This window comes from Nannospalax galili, unplaced genomic scaffold, assembly GCF_000622305.1.
Source record: "Nannospalax galili isolate Female #2095 unplaced genomic scaffold, S.galili_v1.0 scaffold273, whole genome shotgun sequence".
In the NCBI taxonomy this organism is placed as follows: domain Eukaryota; kingdom Metazoa; phylum Chordata; class Mammalia; order Rodentia; family Spalacidae; genus Nannospalax; species Nannospalax galili.
In genome coordinates, this window is record NW_008333887.1 from 2,526,793 (window position 1) to 2,548,177 (window position 21,385).

The 21,385-nt window shown below is 39.1% G+C and overlaps 1 protein-coding gene and 1 non-coding gene across 9 annotated transcripts in view; one reads left to right on the forward strand and one right to left on the reverse strand.

The window, feature by feature from the left end:
• The window catches only part of Immp2l (inner mitochondrial membrane peptidase subunit 2), a 964,149-nt gene that overhangs the window by 938,897 nt on the left and 3,867 nt on the right, over nt 1-21,385 (reverse strand). The gene's annotated exons all lie outside the window — the stretch shown is intronic.
• On the forward strand, nt 16,968-17,070 carry LOC115069572. Its single transcript, XR_003848823.1, has one exon. It is a non-coding gene; the product is annotated as a U6 spliceosomal RNA (small nuclear RNA).

Here is a 21,385-nt window from a genome sequence, read left to right on the forward strand (position 1 = left end):
TTTTCATTTTTGTTTGCGGGGGGGGGGGGTAGGTCTCGCTATGTAGCACAGGTTAGCCTCAAACTCACAATGATCCTCTTACCTCAGCTTCCTGAGTGTTGGGATAACAGGCATGAATCACACCTGGGGCAAAAAGGAGATTTTTTTTTTTTCAACCTGTACTCTGAGCTAGCCAAAGATTCCCTCATGCTCAAGGGCCAAGCAGGTACAAAATGGCGAAGTCTGAGCCCTTCGCCTGCCTCCAGCACAAGTACTTTGCTTTTATCTGTCAGTTTCTTCCTTTTTAAAGAATGGAATTTAAGGAAGATTTTCTTTGTGGGGACATCACTATACTAAAATGAAAGGTAAAGAAAAAAAAAAAAAAAAAACTCTGCCTTAAAGAATCAGAGGTAGATTGAGGTTTACAGTATATAATTCAAGTCCTAATGTCATTCCTATTTCTTGATTAGACTAAATTAATCCATCAGGTTTATGGATCTATATTTGTTATAAAATGAGAAATACAAATTGGTTGCAGAAATATCCTAGCAAAGAGAAAAAATATAGATTTTAAGGAATATATTTACTCTCTCATGTAGCTGTCTTTTTAAATTTATCTTATTGTACTTAATAGAATTATTTATATACCAATCTTCAACTTAATGTTCATAATGTATAACACCAAAATAATCTAATTGAGCAACAGAATAGCCAAATGTAAATGTCAGTTGCTGCTGTTTTATACACTACAGGTAAATAATCCAACTCACTTTAATAGTTTTTAGCAAAAAGATGGCCTTAACTGAAAAGATCCACTAAACTCTCATTCAGCAGCGAGTTTTAACTATCTGGCAATCAAGAAACACAAAGGCAGTAGGACAGCTGAAATCACGGGTGTTTCATCACTCAACATACAGAAAAATGAGGTGGGAAAATTCAGGCTGCTGGTGGACACACCGAAGAGTGATGAGCTGAAATGGAATTTCCTCCCACAGAAGGCTTTTGCCACCCTGTGCACAACAGCATGGAGTTGTGGAACAACACACAAAAAAATGGAAGTCACGGAAACACCTGCAATCAAGTCCCAGCTCTGCACTGTAACAGTTAGGTGAATCTGAAACCTTCAGAGCTGAACACATATAATTATGAGATCCACTGAGCTGAGAAGCCACCAACCTAATTTTCATCTCTTCTGGAAAATCTCCTCTGAGGCTTCTCAGGGTTGTGCTGTCTTCCCTCGCTAACTGGTCTGCCACTGACTAGCCGAACCCTCATTTAACAGAGTTGCTAGTCACCATTTTATAGGGATGTCCATTCCCCTCCTATCTCCACAACTCAATCCTTTCTCTGTATCCTAAAGTCTTAGAATTTTGCTAAGCATTTTGAAGCACCACAATAAAAATTACAAAGCAGGATGTGGTAGTGCATATCTTTAATCCCAGCATTCAGAAGGCAGAGGCAGATGGAGTGCTCCGAGTTCACGGCCAGCCTTGTCTACACGGCGAGTTCCAAACCAGCAGGGCTACATAGTGAGACCCTATCTTCAAAATAATAATAATAATAATAATAATAATAATAATAAATTTTAAAGACCTACTATTAAAAATTAAAAATAAAATTACAAATGTATCTTGGCTGTTTACTGCAGATAGTTTATATTACTACTTATGTGGTAAAAAGTCAGTTTGGTATGACTGTGTCAGACACTTCTTTAACAGCTGATATTCCTTTAAATGACAGCCAAATGTATAAAGAAGAAAATGATCATATTAGGTTACATTGTATGCTAACAACCTACTAATAGCATTAGCTCTTGTGTGTCACTTCAAAATAGCCAGATGCCCCTTCACTCCTAGGGTTACACCTTTTTTCCTCCTTCCACCACTCAGCATCAAATTAGAAATCAGAAGACTTGGATTCAAGTCTCAGCTATGCCAAAGTGTAGGCAATTAACATCACCTGTTTAAAAATTCGCTCTAGGCTCTTAGATCAGGTGTTTACTTTCCATGTGGGAATGCTCCCCCCTCAGTACTAAAGTTACCTGCCTTCTATGATGCCCCATCATCATTTCTGACACATTCATAAGCAAGGTCAACACACTCACAAAGTTATGTTCGCTTTTAATGATGACACTGTTAAAATTTTTGTCTGATCTTTACTACAACCCATGCTGATTTAATGAAAACACATATCAAGTGGCTAGTTGGGTAGCATGGGAGAGACACACATTTGGAAAAGCTTCTACCATATTCCTGCTTTCAGTAATAAAGATAAATATGATTCCATTTGCAAAAAGAAGAAAGTATTACTGTGAATAAGTAAAATTTATTTCCTTAGTAGCCACCAAAGGAAGTTATTTTCATCTTAATCAACAGCCTGGTAGCCCTGAGAATAATACTCTGATTTCTCTCATTTTGTAAGAAACTTTTTTTTTGTCTCATCAGTATCAAATGATATTAGTGTTACAATAGCTATTATAGTAAATGACTTAGAAAGAAAACCCAGTAACAATTTTGATAGATTTTGGTGAATATATGAACTAGATAAAAATAATATGAGCCATATATAAATTTGAAACAATTTAAATTAATATCTATCAGTTTTGAATAATGAAGTTGTTCAGAACTAATGGAGCTTTATTCTTCAAAAAAGACTAAGCATGTCACCCAAAGATCTTTCCTTAGCCAAGTAATTTCTTATCCAGTTAATTTTAAAATGGTTATTTTATTTCCTCATACCAAGCAAAAAGTCATAATAAAATCACAGGTGAAAGGTTAGTTGTAAAAGTTAGATGTAGGTAACAGAATCCTCCAGGAAATACTTAAAATATTATCTTTTCATTGGACAAAATTATATCAGTATTATGCTATATTTTGGCCACTAACATCAGTATAAATATTAAACAGTCACAGGAATTATGACAAATGGCACAGTGGGGGCTGTTTTCATTTTTAATAGTGTTTAGCTGTGAACAAAGTCAGTCAATATTACTCTCCCACAAATTATAGTCATATCTACAGACACCAAGGAAAGTATTAATTGGGAAAAAAGAAGATTGTAAAAACTTACTTCATTATGAGACAAACAGAACAAAAGTTTCAGATTAGTAAAGAATATTTGGTGCTGCCTAAAATATTCCATCACTATATTAAAGACAGTAAAATAAAAATGCGTGTCATTCTAAATATCTCATTTCAACACTACATACATTTACTCTATCTTATTCCTAATTTAAAAGATCCAAGCTGATGGTCAGAGTATTGAGGCAACATTCCTAGGTCACACAGGTAGTAAACCACAGAACGGAATTCAGATATAACCCCTGGCACATAACCTGTGGTCTGTGTATTTAATAAGCCCTGTGCTGGCTCCCTCCAGTTACTCACCATTACCAGTAAACCTGGGACAGAACGAATGCACTGAATGCTTCATGTTGGCTATGAAATCAAAAAAGACACACTGAAAAGGCATTCTGATAAGTAAGTAAAGGTAAATGCTCGAGTTTATTCAAGTGGGGAGAGAGAAGTAACTCAGCAAATCTATATGCAATATCAATTAACAGAGAAATGTAATTAGGGTTGCCATTGGACTTGGCAAGCGCTGAAGGTCCTCATTAGCATACCGTCCTTTCAGCCGTCTCAACTACCTTCTAGAATTTGAAATTTCAGTGCTGAAAAAAAAGCCAAAAGATTTGTGTGTTCCAAAGCCCCGTGCCCTTTGCAATTTCCCTGCTACATTTATTACCTAGATCTTTAAACACTCAAATAGGAACTAAACCAACCCAAGAATATGTACAAAATGTAGATTAGAAGTGCCAAAAAAATCAAAGTGACCTTTCAAGTATAACGTTTTCCACAATTATTTAGCTAAATACTAGGAAAACATTTTGCAGTGTTCAAAGCATAATCTTCATGTATAATATTTTCAGCAAATATAAAAGCAAACACAAAGTACTCAAAAATCAACCACATCTTGAAAGTCAAACTGCAATTAAGTTTAAACTACTACTTTTTCTAATATTGTATCCATTAAACATTCATAATCATACTAAATGCTTGACTTTACAAATGCAAACTTGATGTAACCAGCATCAAACCACCCCATCACCTCCTGCAACTGCTAGCGCCCACTAGCGTAAGAAACAAATGTTCAACTTGGTCATATTAATTTGAAAACAAAATCTGTATTGTTAGGCTGTAATTGTCTCTCAGTGGTAGAACATCTGCTGGTCCAGCACTGCCAGTCCCAGTGCCAAAAAATGAAAACAAGTGATAGTAAAAGTGTGTGTTGGCAAAAGGCTAGCTGTAGCCCTCTCTGAGTTAATCACACTAACCTCAACAGTTTTCTAACCAGGTGGACCCTCAACCAAACAAACAAACAAACAAAAAAAAAGCTACTGTAAACATGGCAGATGAGATGGCCCACCCTTTCTACCAAGCAAGATGACTTGAATTTGATTCCCAAAATCTACATGGTGGAAGGAGAGAATTCTCTAGTTGTCCTCTGACGTCCACAAGTATGCTATGACACACACACATACATACACCCCATACATGAGTGTGTATGCATGTGCCCACACACACAAATAAATATATAAATAAATAAATGTAAATTGTTTAAAATACTCTGAATCACAATAAAAAAATTAGGTCATTGGAGCTGGAGAGATGGCTCAGCAGTTAAGAGCACTGGCTGCCCTTGCAGAGGACCCAGGTTCAATTTCCAGCACCCACATGGTGGCTAACAATTGTCCATAACTCTGTTCCAGGGGATTCAATGCTCTCTTCTGACCTCAGGCACTGCATGACACAGGTGCACTTACATACATGAAGGCAATATACTCATACACATATCACACACACACATTTATAGACAAACAACAAAAACATATTCACAAGGACAGGAATGTAGTGTAACTTTTGGAGGGTAGGACCTAGCTGGAGGGAGTAGATCAATGTAGGGGTGCATGTAAAGGGGATATTGGGACCTGTGCTGGATAGCTTTAATGTCAACTTGACACTGGGTTGAAGGAGCCTCAATTGGGGAATTGCCTTCATTGGACTGGCTGTGGCAATGTCCATGGGGCATCTTCTTGATTGTTGAGTGATGGTGGGAGGGCCCAGCCCACTGTGGGTGATACCAGCCTTGGGCAGGTGGGCCTGTGTTGCATAAGAAAGCAGGGTGAGCAGGGGCCAGGGGAGTAAGCCAGTAAACAGCATTCCTCCATAGCCTGTGCTCTGGTTCCTGCCTCCAGGTTTTTGTCCTGAGTTCCTACCTTGGGCTCCCTGTTGAACTGTGACCCGGGAGATGTAAGATAAAATAAATCCCCTCCTCTCCAAGTTGGTATTGGTCAGAGTATTTTGTTACAGCAATGGAGAAACAAACTAGGACAGGACCCTACCCCATTCATGGCTATCTTTTTACTTCCTGTCATGCAATGGGTCAGCAGTCTCCTCCGCCACGTGATCCTGCTGAAATGATTATATTCTGCCTCACCACAGTCCTGAAAGCAATGCATTCAGGTGACCATGGACTAAAGCCTCAAACTGTGAGCCAAGACCACCTTTCATCCTTTTCAATTGTTCACTCTGTTACAGAGAAGAAAAGCAAACACAAAGATAAAATTCAGAATATCCCAAAAGAGATGAACAATGAAAAAATAAGACTTCCATCTCACCCCTCTTCATCAGCTACCAAGTTCTAATCCCCACAGGTGTTTTCTGTTCTCATAATTTCCCTCAAGAGATATCTTATGTGTATATAAGAAAATAGATATTTTAGACTTTTCAGAAATGGAAACCTAGTATCCATTATTCTAGGATTTAATACCTTGAAGATTTAATAATATATTTTGAAGACTATTCCATTTCAGTAGATAAGAACTGTCTTCTTTTAACAATTACTAAATATTCCACAATATATACAAGAACGCATTGATCTAATTACCTAAGGATGGATATTTGTTCCTAATCGATGTGAAAAATATCCTCTAATGTACATCACTTCACAGAGCAGATGATCTTTAGGATGTAGTCTAGAGCAAATACCAAATGGTATGTATATTTTAAGTTTTGGTAATGCTTTCAACTAAGAAAATTGCACAGTGCCACACTTTGGACAGCACTGCCTCCATCTCTCTACCCTTAAATAACTCTATGCTAGATATTTTCAAAATCTGTTTCTTTGCAAATTAGGTTTCAAAAAGTTGTCTTCTGGACCTCTTATTTTAAATTCTTTTATTATGAGCTATTCATATTCTTCATATCTTTGTGAAGTTTTCTATGTAGTTATTGGTCTTTTCCTACACTGACTTGTTACTTTTCAAATTAGGCTTTTTCCTTTTTCAATGCAGAATCTTTATATAGTTAAGCTTTAATGTGTCTTTACTTGTTTCTGCTCATCTGTCACTTTCTATCTCCCAATAACCATAATGAAAATAATCTCCACTTACAAATAAACTACAGTTTTCCAAACAGTCTACTTTTCATTATTCTCTCTCCCTTCTACCTAATGCTATCCACTCGTCAGACTGGTCTTCCTAAAAATAATTTACCATATGGATCTCTAGTCAAAAATCCTCCAGAAGTTCTTCAATTATTCTTTCTCTAATGCTTACATTGTTTATAAACAACTGTGACTACTATTTAGATTAGCCACAACGTAACTTCAGCTTCTATTTCCTATAGTCCCGTACCACAAACAGGAAGTTTACTTACTCATTGACCTTAAAGTAAGGAAGAAAGGCATTCCTCCCATCTTTGTTCAAACAATATTCATTATTTAGAATATTCCTTCCATCTTTCAAAAGTTACCCCACGTAGATCTTTGTGCTGTCTTATCCATCACTCACGATCACCTAGATCTAACACTGTCTAGTGAGGACTTTCTACATTACAAAGTCAGAAAGTTAAGTAAATCAAGGAGTTTGGTGGAACAGCAACATAGAGCAAGGAGAATGGATAGAGGCTTCTAAAGTTGAAACTTGTATGAAAAATGAGAGGCTTTCATCTTCCAGATTAAATATAAAACAAAGGACAAAACAAATAAGCATTTATTGCCTATACGTCAGTCTGACTGGAGGATACAGTGCAGATGATGGAATAAAGGGAAAGGCCAGGAAACAAGAAGGCTGTGGGGAGGAGAGAGTCAATGAGACCAATTTTACTTTAACGGGTAACTTGGAAGGAACACAAACATTTTAAGCAAGAGAATGAGCTGGACAGAGAAATCTTACAAAAATCACTGATCACAATCTTCAGCTTAACCAGCAAAGTGTCCAGACTTAGAACTCATTCAAACATCAAATATGTTTTTCCTTATCTAATGTGCCAGTTTAAACCATTACAAAATATAATGCTACCAAAGGTAGAATAAGGTGATGTGTCGCTCTACTTCTTTGTTAAGGGCATGAAATAATTACTGTTTCCATTCAACTTTAAACAGATCAAACCAACACAAACACAATACTACTCCTAAAATAAAATCACAGCTGACTCGCCCTATTTTTTATTATTGTAAAACCCAAGATGGAATGCAAGCCTCTAATTGGTGCTATTCACTCAGCAGTTTTACTCTGATTTCTCATTTCATGTAAAAGACTCTAATCCCTTTTTTATCCTACTTTCAAGTCCTGGTACTAAGTATCCAGGAAGATTTCATGAAATATTAGCATCATTGAATTTCCTCACATATAGCCCAAGTCCTGAAAATGCGGTTGCAGGAATGGAAATCATCTATTTCAGTACCCAGTTTATTTCCCTACAGTGACACTCTGTGGCTGCTACAAAGGAAAAATATATCAAATAAACATTTCCAAAATAAATGAAAAGTTGTTTACGTAGGTGCTTCTCCCTATTATTAGTATAACACTGGCAACACCTCATAGGAGTTGCTTTGCATCCTCCTCTCTTTGCTGGTGACTTTTAGAATGTGCATGTCTGGGTATATGATTGTGTATGTGGTTGAACAGATATTCTGACATCTTTTGCCACAGGATCTTCTATCATTCTGTCTTTGGACCTATGATATATTTTGAGAGGAATAAAAAAGTTATCTTTAAATTAGTAGAAATACAGTTGAGAATTTAACAAATGAAGATGCTGATGGTACCAACAAGAGATGGTATTTGCACATTTATCTGCAACTGTTACGCATTATCAAACTGGAAAGTATGAAGCTTGTCTAAATATATTATGTCACTGACCATTGTTTGAAGCAGTTTGAAGTAGATGGACATTTTGATTGAAACTAGAAGTGTTTCCTGCCTCAGGAATGCATCTTCACTGGGCTATTTTATTTTCTTCCCAGAATCTTTCTACCTCACTCAACTTTGCCCTTGTGATTTCAACACACAGAGACTGGTCATAAGTATTGGAATTCTGCCTTTTCCTTCCATAAACAGAAAATAATGTGTCTCTGAGTCTGTACAGAATATAGCAATATAATTTATGCTTTTGAAAGGATGACTAACATGTCTATCTGACAAGTAGGTAATAAATATGATGAACCAAGCACACAGGCAGACCATCCCAAAGTATGCATCTTTCATAAAAAGTCCACAACAGGTTTAATCACTGAGCTATACCCAGTAATAAATGTGTTCCTTGTTTTGTCTCACCCAGAGCTAAGTAACCATTGTTTTCAGCTGTACTGCCTTGTTAGCCCCAAATCATTTACCTTCTTCATTAGTGATCTTTTAAACTCAGTGATTAAGAGCACTGGCTGCTCTTGCAGAGGACCTGGGTTTAAATCCCAGCACCCACATAGTGGCTAACAACCATCCATAACCCCAGTTCCAGGGGATCTGATGCCCTCTTCTGACCTCCATGGGCATTGTACAACATGGGTGCACTTACACACATGTAGGCAATACACTCATACACATAAAAGATAATAAATAAAATATTTTTTAAAACTAAAGGAAAAAGCTGGGTATGGTGGCACACGCCTTTAATCCCAGCACTTGGGAGGCAAAGACTGGTAGATCACTGAGAGTTCAAGGCCAGCCTGGTCTACATAGTGAGTTCCAGGCCAGCTGGGGTTACAGGGAGACCCTGTCTCAAAAAGCAAAATTTCTAAGGTTGAAGAGAGCCAACAATGACTCATTACCCAAATAAGTCCTCATATTTCTTTATAATGAATTCAAATTCAACAAAGATTCTCACAAAGAGCTCCTATAGTTGTCAAAAATAATCTCTGAAAGCTGGGCATGATGCCACATGCCTTTAATCCCAGCACTTGGGAGACAGAGGCAAGCAGATCTCTGTAAGAGTGAGGCCAGCCTGGTCTACACAGCAAGTTCCAGGCCAGCTGGGGTTGCAGGGAGTCCCTATCACAAAAAGACAAAAAAAAAAAAAAAAAAAAAAAAAAAAAAAAAAAAATTCTGATGCGTGTGTTGTCTCGATATTCCCAAGAGGAAAAGAAAGTTCAGAGAAAAACAATGCTTCCTTAATGTCCACATGGCTAATGGCCAAACCAGCAAAGACATTTTCATAGCCCAACCTATATTCTGGGGCCTCAGTCTGATTCTTAGTGCTACAATAATGACGATAATAACAACAACAAAAATTATATTTAATGTCTGTTTTTAAAGTTGTATTACAAAAGTTTTAAATGAATGTTTACAGCATTAACATCAGACAGTTAAATACACCAGATAGATCTCAAATAATCTGCCAATGTGTTGTTCAGACAATGGGACTTTTCTTACACACGAGCAATAGATTTACTAAAAACAAAAGTTTTGGTCTGACAAGATGGCTCAGTGGATAAAGGTGCTTGTTGGCAAGCCTGATGACCTGAGTTTGAGCCCAGGACCCACAAGATAGGAGAGAACTGACTCCCACAAGCTATCCTTTGACCTCCACATACATGCATATGCACGCGCACACACACACACACACACACACACACACAAATTAATAAAGGTTAAAACATTTAAAACAGCTTTTCCTTTGTAATGTTTTTCAAACTGCCTTTACATAACAACAATGATAACTTAACTCTTATTAAAACAACTATGAAACAAATATGCTCCTTGGAAAACATGATGATACACTGTAAATAATCTGCTATACCAAATAAACTCAAAAAAGAAAAGTGACAGGGCTGTCTGCTGTAGTATTTCAACTCTGCTATTCTGGAAAAGGCAAAGCTATGGTGGTAAGATCAGAGTTGGGCAAGAATGAGCGGGAGAGGAGGCAGGAAGAGGCAGAACACAGGTAAGAGACGTAGAAGGCAGGTCATGGCTAAGGAAGAAGAAAATTCCTTAAGTAGGAAATCAGTAGGAAAATCTGCAAGAATGAATAAAACAAAAAAAGAATCCCAAATTGCTCTGAATGTGTTTACTACTCCTCAAATGGGAAAAATCAAACAGTAAATTTATCCTAAAATATAAAGTATGGTAACCTTACAAACACTTCCTGTCTTAATGCCAGGCATGGTGGCACATGCCTTTTGTTTCAGCAGAGGCAGGCAGATCTCTATGAGCTCAAGGCCAGCCTGGTCTACATAGCGAGTTCCAGGCCACCTGGGGCTACAGGGAAACCCTGTCTCAAAAAGACAGGGAAAAAAAAACAACTTCCTGTCTTTGGAGAGACATCTTTGTACACAATGCCAAAACTAGAATTTGATAATGTACTTACAACATGTCCTCCAGCTACAAACCAAGATGATTTTTCCAAAGGCGACCATAACTGCTACATTTTTCAAAAGAAAGATCAGTGTGTCAAAATGCCACCATAAGGGCCTATCTCAGAATAAACTTTGGGGGAAAACTGCAAAGATTAAATTTTTATGATTTATTACATGGAAGAAAGTTGTGCACTTTTATCTTCTGGGTCTTCTAAATCGAAAAAGTCAAAGCTATGCTACAAGTTACCAACGTAGACAGAAGAAAGACAATGAGATTTTCAAAGTCACATAAGAGTAACTGTGGGGTATGTGTGTTTGCTTGCTTGCTTTTGTTATCAGTGAGAAGATCAGGAAAAGCAGTCCAAACCTCAGAGTTATTTCCACCGGTAATCGGGGACTTATCTGGCAGAAACCACCATCACTTCCATCTGAGAAACATACTTCCGTCTTTAAAATGTCAGCGGAGTCACAAAGACCAATATTCTGCCAGTGTACTCTTGTTTGGTGAATACTGCTTATGCACAAATGAAGTCCAAAGCACTAGATCAAAGGTGCTGGGGGACACACACAAAAAGAGATGTACGCAGCCACTACCTTAAGAAGTTTCCAGTCTAGGGGACTAGGCATGCTGACCTAGCATGTTCAAAGCCTCAGTTTCAATCTCCAGCAGTGTATAAACCAGGTGTAAGGTGCACACCTGTAATCATAACACTTGGGAGGTAAGGTTCAAGGCCACCTGGGCTACAAGAGACCCTATTTTTAAAAATAAAAAGTTTTGAGAAGTCCACAAATAAATGTAATTCAAGAAAAATAGAGACAATACCTAAAGAAAGGCACAAAAAGCAAAACACTAAGGGATTTCATCAAATAGGCCTTGTGGGATGACGCCTACTCGGGAGTCCAACAGTCCTGCCACCACCACTATACCCAGATTGTCTCCCATTCAATGTATTACTTTTACACCAACAGACAAAAAAAAAAAAACTTGATTTAAAACTTTTGTTCAGGGTGAGAGAGATGACTAAGCGGTTAAGAGCACTCACTGGCTGCTCTTGCAGAAGACCCGGGTTTGAATCTCAGCACCCACATGGCAGCTAACAACCGTCTCTAACTCCAGTTCCAGGGGATCCGACACCCTTTTCTGTCCTCAGTGGGTACTGCACAACATGGGTGCACTACATGCATACAAGTTAAAAAAAAAAAAAAAAAAAAAAGGTTTTTCATTTTGTTCTAGCTTATTATTAAAGGGAGATTTCTTGACCCTAAAACAATATAGAAGATAAGAGAGAATATAAAATAATTGGAAGAGGAGGAGGGGGAGAGGAAGAAAAGACAGAGGGGAAGGAAGAGAAGAAGAAAAAAGGTAGAAGAGGAAGGGAAGTGAGGAACATTCCAGCTGGGCAAAGGGATTATAATAACATGACACAAAGCAAAATAATTCATCTTCCATTCAGCCCTTAATTTACCAGTCAATGGGAACAGTATCACTTCTGTGTCACTTTTACATGCTGCATTAATAACTTAAAAGGACTCTCAATTAAATTCTTATGTGAATCTCAGTGCAAGTCTATGCCAGGTAGATGTTGTTAACATCTCAGAGAGGCAATACCTCATTCCCAAGTACAGTTCCCTTCCACATTGAAGCACAGCTGGTATATGAGACCAACAGAATATCTAAAACTGAACAGGGCATAAAAAGCACTGCATTTTCCACTTGAGTGTCTGGGCTCTGGAGGAAGCCAGCTCTCATAAGTATAAGGACAGTCTCGTGGAACTTGCCAACACTAACTTGCCAGTCAAGTGAGCAGGTCGCCTTGGAAGTGACTCATTTAGGCTCAGTCATGCTCCAGTAAATTCAGCTCCAGCTGACATCTGACAGCAACTTCATAAGACCCTGAGAAAGAACTCCCTAAATTAATAACACATAACAACTATGACCAAAAAAATGACAACTGTTTTCAGCCACTAATTATTTGATATGTTACAAAGCAGTAGAAAACTAATACATCAGATATAGAGAAATCAAGATGGAAGTGAGCAGGAAGTTTCCTCCCTACTGGCTAGCTTTCATAGTGCCAGAAAGTACTACGCAGGCTACTGGGGGGATAAGGTACCAATGGTCTTGCCCAACTGTGAGCCCAATGAACTACAATGCCAACCTGCAGGCAAGACTGGTACAACAGTGGCTGTGATGGGAATAACCAAACATTCTCTGATTGGATTTGAGGCCAAATCTATAGGAGGGAATATAGGCCTGGTACCGTAAACTTGGTCAAAAATACCCATGGCTGGGGAGGTCACAGAGCCTAGAGGGGCATTCACTACTGTTTAGCTAAACTAACAAGGCACCAAACCACATTCTAAATATTTATGTTTATATCCATAGACAAATGCTACTCTCATCCTTAGAGAAGCTTCTATTTGCAGTGAACTCTGGTTAATGCAGACTCGAAGCTGCTCAGGGTGCTTTGAATAAGTGACAGTTGAGTGGTTAGCCATAAACAGGGCATTCATACCACTCCAAGAGTCAGAGAACATTATAGAAGAGGGGACAGAAAAAAATGTAAGAGCTGAAAGACAGGGAGAAGTGCTGCAAAGCTATCTTCAGGGCATGACATAGCCATTGCAAACATGATCCCACTACAGCTGTGCCTTGCCTGCACTGGGCCTACATAATATTGGGCCTGTCAACAACCAATCATAGATCAGAGAGGGGATCAAGGAGCCTTACCCCTCTTTATGAACTATTGGCTACCAATGGATTCTGCAGGTGAGCCAGGCCTTGTCTTCAATTGTGTACCCAGTGGTGAGCCTACCAAGCTCTAACGAATAGTTCCAAACCCATGGTCACACAGAGGATCCTGGTTAAACCAAATAAAACAAAACAAAGAGGCATGAATGTGGGAGACAGACCTGTAGAAAAGAGGGGATGACAGGGTGAGAGGGAGAGACATGAATGTGGGAGACAGACCTGTAGGGAAGAGGGGATGACAGGGTGAGAGGGAGAGAAGAGAGGTACATGGTGAGAGTCAACAAAATGCTTCATACATGTATGAAGTTGTTAAAGATCAAGTTTAATCAAAAAATAATAATGGTTTAATGTAGCAAATGTTCAATATGGAATATACGTAATAAAAAGGGATAAATTCACCAACAGTGTCTACATGAAAGATTAATGCCCTCGGCATTCAAGTAGTCTTCTGAAATATGTCCTCAATGAGCAATTATGGACTCAAGATAATACTAGACATAAAATTTTGATTACCACTTTTCACTTGTTATAACACACATATTATAAAAATTGTTAATCTCTTTGTAATGAATATTTTATTATTAAAAAAAAAAAAAAGCTTCACAGTTTTACATATAAGCCTAACTTACCCACCATCATAGAGGCATGAGCAGAAAAGGTAGATCTAGAAGCCATGCTTTTAGGCCTTAGGCTCAGTTTTCCTATTAAACACACAATTTCTCAATTAAAATAAGTATAAGAGTGATCATTCTTTTTTGATTATATGACCAACACTAACATGCCATACTTCCCACAGTACAGATACACAACACATATCCCTGCATATTTTACAGACATGAGCCCTACAATGCACTATGATACTCTGTGTATCAGAGTATCCTCTATAAAATTACTATTTTTTAATGTGTATGTCTTAAAAATAAGCACCTGACAGATGCACTGTATTTTAATATTAAATTAACATTTTAAACTGGGCATGGTGGCACATGCCTTTAATCCCAGCACTTGGGAGGCAGAGGCAGGCAGATCTCTGTGAGTTCCAGGCCAGCTGGGGCTACAGGGAGACACTGTCTCAAAAAGATTTTTTTAAAAATGCTAATTAACATTTTAACACTCTGTGTGTGTGTGTGTGTGTGTGTGTGTGTGTGTGTGTGTGAAAGCTGAATCCAGGGCCTCATACACACAAACGAAACACTGCAGCACTAAGCTATATCCCTAACCCCTTAGAGTATTTATCTACTTCATAATCTTTTTTAGATTATTTTATTTTTATTGTATGTGTATGTGCAAGTGCCTGCATGCATGTACCTGGTAATTGTGGAGGCCAGAAGACAGCACTGGATCCCTGAAGTTACACATGGTTGTGAGCCACCCAATGTAGGTGCTAGGAACAAAACCCAGGTCCTCTGCAAGAGTAGCCAATGCTCTTGACTGCTGAGCCATCTCTCCAGTCCTACAACTTCATATTTTCAATCACAAAAGAATTTGTATACTCTTGAGTAATTAGAATACGTCAAGCTAGAAATGCTCAAATGCTCATTATTTCCTTCAACATTTGCTTTGGGGCTTTATATCTTCAACTTCTTAGTACCATGTAAATACAGTAAAATACATCATAGACCTTCACAGAGAAGTAGAAGGAATGTAAAAGCCAGAGGGTAGGGAGGAGTTATGGCCTCTGCACTCCTGAACTCACAGCAGCTGTAATTGCTCAAGATCTGCATAAAACAGGGCCTGTCAACATTCCATCATGGATGGGGGAGGGGCTTGTGAGACCTTGGAGAGCCACTGGCAGTTAACAGTTACTGGGCTTGCAAGACCTTGGAGAGCCACTGGCAGTTAACCATTACTAAGGGACAGAAAGACATTTTCTTCAGTGGAGTTGCTGCTGGTAACGTTGCTTATACAACAGTAAATAATCCCCACCCATGCTCAGGCAAGCAACCCTAATTAAATTCAGTGCCCTCTCCCCAAAAACAGAAAAAAGCACGAAAGAAAAGAACTTGTTCGGAAGGAGTTCCATACGAGTGGGAAGAGGATGAGACGTATGAAATTAAATTTCAAAAACTGTAAGAGTAGCTTCTTCATGGTCAAATATGAAATCCTCTCTTTTCTTACAAGAGAAAGTAACTAGCTCCTGCAGAAGGCCAACAAAACAATTCATTGTTACAACATCTGATAGGTAAAAAGTTGGCGGAGAACAAGCAAATGGAGGATGAGGCACCAAGACACAGATAAAACTCTCAGAGGGATAGAGCTTTATTTCACACGGGACACGTTCCCTTTGAGGAAGGGAAAATGTCTGCCCACGGATTGTGAGCTGGGGCTTATATATGAGGGCTTCAGGGTGCTGAAGGTGGGAAGTTTTTTGGGAAAAAATCAAGCAGGGGAATCAGGAAAAGCAGGGCTTGTAAACCTGGCTCCGTTCTGTCTGCCAGCCAGGATCTGGGTCAGGAAGTGTTAAGGGAAAAGCTGCTGTACTAAACAGCTCCTAAACTCTCTGGTTAACAGGCAGGATCTGCTTATCTTGTCTTTGGAGATCAGAGGAAAAGCAGGCTGCCTCTTAGAAGAATCTGCTTCCTTGACTTCAAAGGCCAAGGTGCTTATCAGCTCAGTTCCCTTTTTCAGTCTTGAAAAATCCAAAGTCCATGGGTCCCTGTTGGGGAGGGGGAGGCTGCTGTTGTTTGAAACCCTAATAACATCTACATATAATATTCTTCAGACAAACCACATCTTTTGAGCTACACAACTCTACAAGATAGATAGGACAAACACATCACTGTCCCACTTTGCAAACAATGATGCACTTAGAGAAGTCTAAGTAAAAACTATGGACACAGGGCTATTAAAGGAAACTATAAGATCTAACCCACTTTCTTTTAGCTGCAAATCCCAGCATTTCCATCTTAACAAATCATGCAGTGATTCTACCCTGACTGCCACTACCACACCTGAGGAACTTTGAAAAATGTTAGTTAGGCTCAGCAGTTAAGAAAGCATTCAGCTCTTCCAAAAGATCCTAGTTTGCTCCCAGTACCCACTTCCTTCATCTCACAACTGCCTGTAACTCTAGTTACAGGTACCCTTCTGGCCTCTGCAGACATGAACACACAGAGAGACACACGCATATACACATAAACAAAAATAAAAATAACTATTTTTTAAAAGATAGAATCAGAGTCAGAGACTGGGAGTGGTGGCACAAATCTTTAACCCCAGCACTTAGGAGGCAGAGGCAGGTGGATCTCTGTGAGTTCATGGCCAGCCTGGTCTACATAGTGAGTTCCAGGACAGTTGGGGCTACAGGGAGACCTGTCTCAAAAAGACCCAAAAAAAAAAAAGTGTCAGATGTGAATTAAAAACCAGGGAAGGTCAGGTGGGCAAAGACAGGCAGACCTCTGCGTGTTTGAGGCCAGCCTGGTCTGCATAGCAAGTTCCAGACCAGCCAGGGCTTCATGAGACCCTGTCTTAGAAAAAAAAAGCCCACCAGGATATAGCTGGTAAGAGAGCTTGCCTAGCATACACAAGACCCTAGGTTCATACACAAGACCCTAGGCTCAATCTCCAGTACCAACACCAAAAAGGAGGAATGCTCGCTTTGGAAGCACATATACTAAAGCACATATACTAAAATTGGAATGATACAGAGATTAGCATGGCCCCTGCATAAGGATGACACATAAATTCACGAAGCGTTCCATATTTTTAAAAAAAAGGAAGGGAGGGAGGGAGGAAGGGAGGAAGGGAGGGAGGGAGGGAGGGAATTGTTCTCTAAAAACCATTCATAAGAAAACACAGCCCCCATGAAGCATAAAGGCAATTGTACTTTCATTATATTCTCTGGAGCTCCTTCCTCTCAGTATCAAGTCTCTCTCTTAAAGGGAGAAAACAGCATTGGTTCTCACTCTTGAGACCATAAAAGAATCCCCTGGAGAACTTTCCAAGAACACAATCATGATCTTCACAAGGTGATTTCATTTCTCTAGTTGCATATCCTGAACATATGCTGGGTCCTATGGTAGTTCTATTTTTACTTTCTTTAAGAACATCACACTGTTTCCCTGATGGCTGTAGAAGGTACAAGTGTTCCCTTTTTACCACACACATCTTTGTTGATACTGTCCCTTGTCTATGTAGTCATCTGAGCGCGTATGAGCATATGGAAACAACTTTAGCATTTGCCAACACAGGAGCGGATATAGCAAGCATGGTGTAAATATACAATGAAATATTATAGTGCTTAGTTTTTTAAAGAGATAAAAGAAGAGGCGGGGAGAATACTAAGTAGAACACACCTGGAACCCCAGCACTCAGGAAGCTGAGGCAAGAGAAACATGAGTTTAAGGCTTAGACTACATAGCAAGACACTGTCTCAAAAAAGGACTCTTGCCATTTGCTATAATATGGATGAGCCTTTGTTACATTAAATTTACAGAAATTTACAGAAAAAAATTATTGCATGATGTATCAGCTCATCTAATGTGCAATCGTAAAAATACAGAGACTCTTAATGGGGAAGGAGGGGACAAATGGGAAGACATAAGTCAAAAAATGTAAAGTGGAGAAGAAAAAGAAAAAGGAGCCGGGCATGATGGTGCACATCTTTAATCCAGCACTCAGGAGGCAGAGGCAGGTGGATCTCTGTGGGATTGAGAGTTCTAGGCCAGCTGTGGCTACAGGGGTCTCCCTGTCTCAAAAAGATGTGTGTGTGTGTGTGTGTGTGTGTGTGTGTGTGTGTGTGAGTGTGAGAGAGAGATAAGTAAGATGAACAAGTCTAGTAAATATCCAATACACAACCTGAGGACTACAGTCAACAACACTGCATTGTATTTGGAACTGTTACTCTAGGAGTATATTCAGCATATCTCTTAGCCTTTCTGGCCAATCCTGTTTAACGCATCGTTGCTTCTTTCTTTCATGATCTGTACCTTAGTTTCAATACTTTCTAAGACATATATTTAACCATTTTCTATATTATTCCTCTGAATAGTTGTATCCTTTCCTGTGCCTTCAACTACTCTCCACATGGTAAGAACTGAGAGAACTATCTCCAGCCTCCACAGTCTCTTGTGATATTCCAGGACCCTCTATTTGTATACCTTCCAAATGCCTTTAACTCACGGGTGATACGCCTGCAAGCACCTGACCACATTTTCAAAGTACTACTCATCTACTACCTCCTATTTTCTTCCTCTTCTCTTTTCCCTCTGTACCCAGAAGCCCAGAAAGCATTCTTATAGAGCAGCCTCTCTATCATACCTTTAACATTCAGCCACAAGGACCTGGCAATTCTCCCTCTTCCTAAACATGTTTCCTAAACATTCTCTTTTCTCTACCCAGACTACTTCCATTGAAGGCCTCAATTTGTCATCTACTGACCTCCAATCTTCCAACCAACCCAACCTCTAAATTACTTAGCACACTGCTTTCATAGTGATCATCCAGAGACTCACTAGTAGAAGTGGAAGACAAAATAAACCTGGAATTAACTGTCTCGTTTCATCTGCTTTTGCTCCTGACCTTGCCCTTCACACACACCACTATAGCTGACCTACAGAGAGCTCTCAGCACAGACTGTCCTCATAATGCCACACAACCACTCATGCTGTGAGCTTCCCCTGGAAATGCTCTCTGCTGCTTGTCAAGCCATGTACTTTCCTCAGCTTTCAAGTCTCAGCTCAAACGCAACAACTACAAATACCATTCCTCAGCATTCTGAACAGGGATCCACAGCTCTTGCTGGTTCCATGTGTACCAACCTCTACTAGAGCAAACAGCATATTATCTGAACTGTGTGTGGACACACATGCATTCTTACTACACTACAAGTTCCTTGGCTGTCAGCATTTTTATCTTTATATCCTCAACTCAAATTAAATGTACATAGTATATAATTAAAGAAAAAAATTAGAGAAAGGATTATTAATAGCTAATAGGTCAAGAAAAGAGCAGGAAGGAAACTTAAGTACAAGCATCTGTTTTATTACAGAAATAGAAAAATATAGTTATTCGCATATTATCAAGTTAACTAAGAAAAAAACTTATTATTGGGAAAAGCAGGAAATAGAGTTCCCAACAAAGCCACTGACAAAAGATAGACAAAGAAGCCAGAGAAAAAGATAGCTCTTTCTGTGAGTCAAAAAACCTCATTAAGCTGTATCTGACTAAGCAAACCCTGGCTCCTACCAGTTCACCACCGCTCCCCTTTGCCATCATCCTGCACACCCTTTCCAACTCTCACTACCAAATCCCAAGTCCTGTAGGAAATTCCTCTATACTGGAGCCACAAGTCCTGGCTACTGAATTAGTCTGGATATAAATGGGAACAGGAATCTCTGTTCTTTTGGTTAAGACCTGGAAGGAAAATGAAACTAATAGTTACCAAGGACCTATTTCGTGGTAGTCACCATGCTACACAATAACTGGATCTCATGGCAACCATGAGTAATTATCCCATCTTACAGATGAAGAATTGTACCCAAGGTCACACAACCCAGTCTCAACTGAGGACAGGTCACCAGCATTTTTGTATTTCCTTAACTACTTCAAAAGGAGTAGGATGTGGTTCAGCTATGCTGGGTTGTAGAATACCTTTTTCTCCAAAACACTATTATGCATGTCAGTTAGACACAGCATTTTTTTTTTTTTTTTTTTTTTTTTTTGAGACAGGGTCTCTCTGTAGCCCTAGCTGGCTTGGAACTCGCTATGTAGACCAGGCTAGCCTCATACTCACAGACATGTACCTGCCTCTGCCTCCTGAGTGCTGGGATTAAAGGCATGTGCCCAACTAGACCCAGCTAGAACCAGCTCTTTAAAGTGTGATTTGTAACTCCAAAGTTAAAGAAACAAATGAATTGGGGAATCACAAAAAAATTAGCAATGACAAAAGTTTCTGAATGCCCAACCACCAAATCAAAATCCGATGCAAAGTGAATCAAGGAGTTTGTCAGTACTCACCCATGTTGCATCAAGAAACTTCAATGTAGCCATAGTTCTAAACATATATGTGCACGTTGAACCACACGTCATCACAACATGCAACACAGATGCTACCTGGAAAACCACAGCTCACATTTGAGACTTTGGTATTTTAAGAAATAGCATATTTACTGTGCATACAAAGTTTTTTGTTCTTATAGAAACACAATGGTTTAATTAAGGAAAACAAAGACTTGCACTATTTTCCTACCATCATTCCTCAGAAGTGTCAAATGAGTATCTCTTTGATTAGAGTATGTTAGAATGGTTGATTTTTCTATTGCTATTTAAGTTGTTGACTTAGGTTTCATTAAAAATCATTCAATGGGGGTTGGAGAGATGGCTCAGCAGCTAAGAGCACTCTTGCAGAGGACCTGGGTTCAATTTCCAGCACCCACATGGCAGCTACAAACTGTCCTTAACTCCAGTTCCAGGGGAATGTGAAGCCCTCTTCTGACCTCCGCGGCACTGCATGACACAGGTGCACTCACATACATGCAGGCACTACACTCATACACATAAAATAAAAATAACTTTTAAAAAAATCAATGAATTGTGACTTGGGGTTGGGACATAGTTGCCAACAATTTCTGAAATGGTCCTAAACACTTCTGCCATTTTTTTACTGCATATTTATCTGAAGCAATGGTCTCAGCATTGATAATCAGAATATTGATCAACTCTGAAAAATGTTGAAAATGGTCTGCATTCTGAAGTATCAAACAGCCAAGATTTCTCCCTTTTTTATGTATATGGGTGTTTTGCCTGCACGTAAGTGCACCTGTGTCATACAAAGGCCATAGAAGCCAGAAGAAAGCACCAGATCCCCTGGAACTTGAGTTATAGATGGTTGTCAGGTGCTATATGGGTGCTGGGAACTGAACCTCTCACCTGCTACAGCAGGCAGTGCTCTTAAACTGAGGCATCTTTCCAGTCCCCAAGATTTAATTCTTTATGCAAAACTAAACAAATGTATCCACTTCATTACTGTGAAATTTTGTCTTCTTTAATGAATGCTAAAAGTATATATATATATATATATAT